The sequence below is a fragment of the Notamacropus eugenii genome, chromosome 4 (assembly GCF_028372415.1).
Source record: "Notamacropus eugenii isolate mMacEug1 chromosome 4, mMacEug1.pri_v2, whole genome shotgun sequence".
NCBI lineage: Eukaryota > Metazoa > Chordata > Mammalia > Diprotodontia > Macropodidae > Notamacropus > Notamacropus eugenii.
Genome location: NC_092875.1, coordinates 254,715,819 through 254,721,128, shown reverse-complemented (window position 1 = coordinate 254,721,128; position 5,310 = coordinate 254,715,819). Strand labels below are relative to the sequence as shown.

The 5,310-nt window shown below is 42.7% G+C and overlaps 1 pseudogene; it reads left to right on the top strand.

The window, feature by feature from the left end:
• The first annotated feature begins 2,213 nt into the window (after positions 1-2,213).
• Positions 2,214-2,780, top strand: LOC140502473 (sodium/potassium-transporting ATPase subunit beta-2 pseudogene; annotated as a pseudogene).
• The last annotated feature ends 2,530 nt before the right edge of the window (positions 2,781-5,310 follow it).

Sequence of the window (5,310 nt, the reverse complement as noted above, 5' to 3'; positions counted from 1 at the left end):
TATCATAGTATAACAGATGAAAAGCATATGTATTTTCCTTTTATTTCTCACTGTTAAACCAGAGAGAGTACAGTAGAGAGCAAGCAGACACTTCAGAGTGGTTCTACTTCTCTCATTCTATAGGTAGCACTGGAAAACAACGGTATAAATCAGGGAGGAGATCAGTTCTTGCTATTGAGGTTCTAACCAAACTGCTGAAGCCTTTTCTTTAGACTGTCTGTCAAGGAATGTATCTCTTCCAATATTCAGTCTCCCAGCACAGCACAGTAGGTAGAGCCTTCCTATCAGATGACTCCCCTCCAGGCTTCTTCAATGCAGTCTTCCTGGCTTCCTTAACTGTTCAGCTCTTCTAAATTTGTTTATTTTTCTTTTATTGTCTCTGATGTTTTCCTAATGAGGTAAAATTGACAAAATCTGCTTTTTGGTCAGAAGGAATAAAAAAGGTTACATTTAAATAACACTGTACCAGCTACTGTGGTAAGTGCTTTAAACTAATTATCTCAGTTGATCTTCAAAGCAACCTTGAGAAGTAAGTGATATTATCCCCATTTTTAGTTTAGGAAAATGAAGCCAACAGTGATTAAGTGATTCACCCAGTGTAAAAAAAAAGCTAGTAAGTACCCCAGGATGTATTTGAACTCAAGGTCTTCCTGACTACAGGTCTGATGCTCTCTCCAATAAGCCACTTTTATTTTTAATACTTATTTTATCTTGGCATTGCTGAGAAGCTGAGCCTTCACCCAGCGACCCATGCCTCAAGTCCCTGGCTACTTCTGGTACAGCTATGCCCTCCTTCCCGGTCCCCCCACACCAGCAGCATTCAGCTGCTGCCACCTTTGCCTGCCTCTTCCTATCACCAGGGGCTTGTGTGTCGTCACCCTGCTGCTTTTGCCATCAACAGCTCTAACCCAATTCAGGGACCCCCTCTTTACTCCAGGCCACTTCTTCATTCCCCACCTCTCCTTACATCTTCGTCTGGTCCCTTATTTTACACGCATTGTTGCTTCTCTGGGCTGTTGTGAGTGGTCATCTCTGCAATCCCAACTTTGGGCTTTTGTTCCACTCTGCGGTGACTGCAACCCCTTTTTCTTGCCTTTAGTTCTGTGCTTAGTGCCTTTTTTTTCCCTCTCCGCTGTCGCTTGTGGTGCTCCTGCTCCCTCCTCAACAGGGCATCACACACAAGAAGCCAAGGGAAAGCCTCGGGCCAGACTGGCTCTCTTCCCTGGGGATCTTCTTAGTCTATTGTGGCATCAGCTTTCCCTTAGGTCCCCCCAAATCAGCGCTCCTGCGAGCATCCCGCCTCCCTGCCTCTCGTCCCCCTTCTCCAGCACTGCCTAGCCTCCAGCCCGAGAAATAGTCAATGAAAAAGAGAATAAGGCTGATGTTTAGGTGTTAGAAGAGTGGAAAAAGTTCGTGTGGAACCCGCGGACTCACTAGTTCATGGGCTGCCAAGCCTAGAGGCCTGTATTGGGCTACCCGAGTCTTTCTTACCTCACCTCCCGAGGTCTTCGGCTGGCCACGCCGGATGCACGTATGAGAGAAAGGACGTTCCAGAGTCAAACAGGGGTTGAGCTTTATTACAGGGTTTCGGTTACAAGTGCAGGGGGATCTTCTTTCTTAGGAGGAAGAGGGGGAGATTTCCTAAGGAGGCTAAGCTTAAGGGATTGGAAGTAGAAGTACAAGCGGGGAGAGAGGGGGAGGGGAGAGAGAAAAGAAAAGAAGAGGAGCCCTACTTTTCTCTTTGGCTCCACACGTGCTAAGCGAGCTTTTAGGCTTCCTCAATCCTACTTAATCTTCAGCCACACAGTTTGCATCTCAATACCGTGCTGTTAGGTAACTAGGTGTGCTCCAATCCGGGACGACCTCGAGGGCAGGGAGACTCCACCCATCAGGTATCTCCGGGGGAGAGGCGGAAATACCCGAGCTAGTCGAGCTAGCTCGGTCTGACCTTCTCGAACCCCCGCTGTACATGGAGGGCCTCGTAAGACTCTAAGATTTAGAAGTCCCACTTTTACCTGCCCAAGACTGTCCACACGGAATTGAGCTTCCAGTCCCAACAATGGGCCTTACCGGGATCAGTTGGATTTCATCCTCCTCTTCTACCTGGTTTTCTCCGGATTTTTTATTGCTTTGTTCACCCTTGCTATGTGGGTCATGCTGCAGACTCAGACCACATTCCCACATACCAAGAAGAGCTTGTAACACCTGGCCTGATGATTCGTCCCAAGATAGAGAATCTTGAGTTTCTGGTCAACTTTAGTGACCCTAAGAGCTTGAACCACCATGTGCAGAGACTCGATAAATTCTTGGAGCCCTACAATGACTCAGTCCTGACCAGGAAGAATGATATGTTCCATCAGGGACACTATTACAAACCATGGGACAATGGAGTTCTCAAGCAGGCTTGTCACTTCAACAGGACACAGGGTGACTGTTAAGGGCTTAGGTCCCTTATGCACTATGGCTACGGTACTGGCCAGCCCTGCATCTTCATCAAGATGAACCAGGTCATTAACTTCTATGCAGGAACCAATCAGAGAATGAATGTTACCTGTGCAGAGAAGCAGAATGAGGATGCCAAAAATCTTGATGACTTTGCCATGTTTCCTGCCAGGGGCAATATTGACCTGATGTACTTTCCCTACTATGGCAAGAAGGTCCAAGTGAATTATACACAACCTCTGGTGGTTGTGAAGGTCATGAATGTGATCCCCAATGTGGAAGTAAATGTTGAGTGTCAAATTAATGCAGTCCAAATTGCCTCAGATTCTGAATATTAAAAAAGACTTGAGTCTACTCACTGCAGCCCTCCCTCTCCCTCTCCTTGTCCCCTAGGACTTTATGGAATGTGCTTTCTAGATGTCGCCTTCCCTACCTGGTGTCCTTTTCCAGTCCCTGCACAATTCACTCTTTACCCCAAAGGTATTTTTTATAACAAAGCCATAATTCCATCGACACTTTCAATTCCCATCCCTGTTGGGTGATAGCCATTTTGATTCCTTGGATCTCCCATGGTTGGTATGCAAGAGGTTTAGAGCAGGGAGGCCATCTTTTACCCCTTTACTGACAAATTTGTTTCCAATGCCATCCGGGTATTTGTACAGCTATTGGGGAAATACTACAATTATCTCTACTACCCTCTTTTTTCTTATTTCTGTGGACCCAACAAATGCTACCTCTTCTCAGTTTTCATGGTTTTCCTGGTAGCGGTGGTGAGAGTGTCCTGTCAGTGAAGGTCACTCTTCTGATTACAAATCCATCCTCCCTTTCCCTTTCACCATCCATCTTAGTGATTTGGGGATAAGATAATTGGGAACCTGTATGTCTTGGGTTCTCCTTTCTCCCAAACTTAGTAATCTTGCCCTTTTTCCCATCTGTTCTCATCAAAAGTTCTTTAGGTGGCCATTTTTGAGTTGAAGATGGGGTTTGTCCCAACTTTTTTCCCCTCATCTGTTTTCCATACTCTACATATTACTGAAGCCTTTAAATTGCCATTTTTAGGTCTTTTTGTTTTTTCAGTTCCCCACTGTATTCTCCATAAGGTCTGAGCTGAAAATAGGGTGTCCTCTTTCCTCCCTTGGGCTCTAAATGGGGGTATTTAAGAACAGGGATGCCATTTTGTTTCTTGACCAAAAATTCACACTCTGTCCCTACCTCATTTCTTTCTGCTACTTTCTATAATCTTGTGTCTACTGCTCCAAAAGAAATTTGGATTTTATCTCTGCATAATTTCCTTATAAAGATTTCCCTACAGTATTCCCCCACCTCCACTCCCAGCCCCATTTTCCAGCACTTTGGGTAGCCATCTTGAATTGGTTTTTCCCCAATGCCCACCTTGGAAATCTCATCTGGCCATGGTAATATGCCACCTTCTTTCCCTGTGGGCTTGTAAAACTATTTTTTTCTTAGCAAATCATTGGTTAATTACTAGCACCCCTTTCCACTTAACATCAACCTAAAAGTTTTAATTCACCCTCTCAATCTGAAAATGACTCCTTCTCCTCCAAATAGCTTCTGCCTTTTTAGCCCTGTATTTCTTACATGTTTAAAGAGGCCCCTCCTCAGAAGCATGTTTTTAATCATGAAGGTGTTTCAATACTTCCCTTCCTGTTTTCCATCCCAAATCCCTATTAATGCTGCACTCTCCTCTTTCTTGGATCTGTCCCTTTTCTCTTGAAATCAGGCAAGGTCTGGGTTCAAATCCTGCCTTTGATAACTTACTACCTGTGTGACCATGGGTAAATCTCTTAATCTTTTTTAAGTCTCAGTTTCCTCTTCTGTAAAATGGGAATAATACCTGTAGTACCTATTTCACAGGCTTGTGGTGAGGTTGAAATGAGATAATGCATGTAAAATACGTTTCAAAATATAACTAAATATATAAAGGTCAACTCTTATTATTCTGTCTCACCTACCTCTATTCCCTTACCTCAGACTCCCAAAGGTCTGTCTCTATAGTTATTTAAAGCCTGTATCAGATCTACTGTAAAAGATAAAAGTTCAATACAATGAGAGATTATATATATATATATATATATATACACATATATATATATATACACATATACATACATATATCACACAAAAAATGCTTATTTTATTTACCCATAGACTACAAGCAGATGTTTAACATATCATTCTGTTGTTGTGAACCTCTCATACTTTAAAAATAATCACATGCATATGAACTGAGCAATTACTTTGCCCTACAGAATCTGTCTTTTGTCTGCCTTCCAACTGGTCCTCTAGCTTCCTTAATTTGGACAGTTTCTCTGATTCTCCCAATTGTCTGTTATTTCACCTCACATTTTAGCTAAGATACTCTTTCTCTGTAAGTTGATCCTATCCTTCTTTCTTTCACATTTTCTTTTTCGTTTTTCCATTATTTAAAGCAGCCCATTTACTCACATAGGAAAGGGTAAATTATATAGTAGAAATAGTGATCTTTTTTCAGGCCTCAAACAGAGATGAAGACATCTCTGTAAATTTGACAGTTTACGAACCCTTTCTTTTAGATTTTCTTTTTAAAATATTCCCATAGTTTAGTGATCTGATCTTTCTTTCTTCTCCTTGTACTTCATTAATGTATTCTTCTTAGACTTCTTGGCTTAATAATCATCTATTCCCATCCTCCTAACCATTGTCTTCCTCATGGAGTTCTTCCCTGGGTCATCTTTTCTTCTTCCTTTTTGTCCACAACATCTTTCCCTTCCAACCTCTTCTACCCCCTACCTGTTTAATCCATCACTCTATTTCAGATGTTCATCCCGTGTCTAACCTATTATACCATTGGGTTACATGCATCCAATC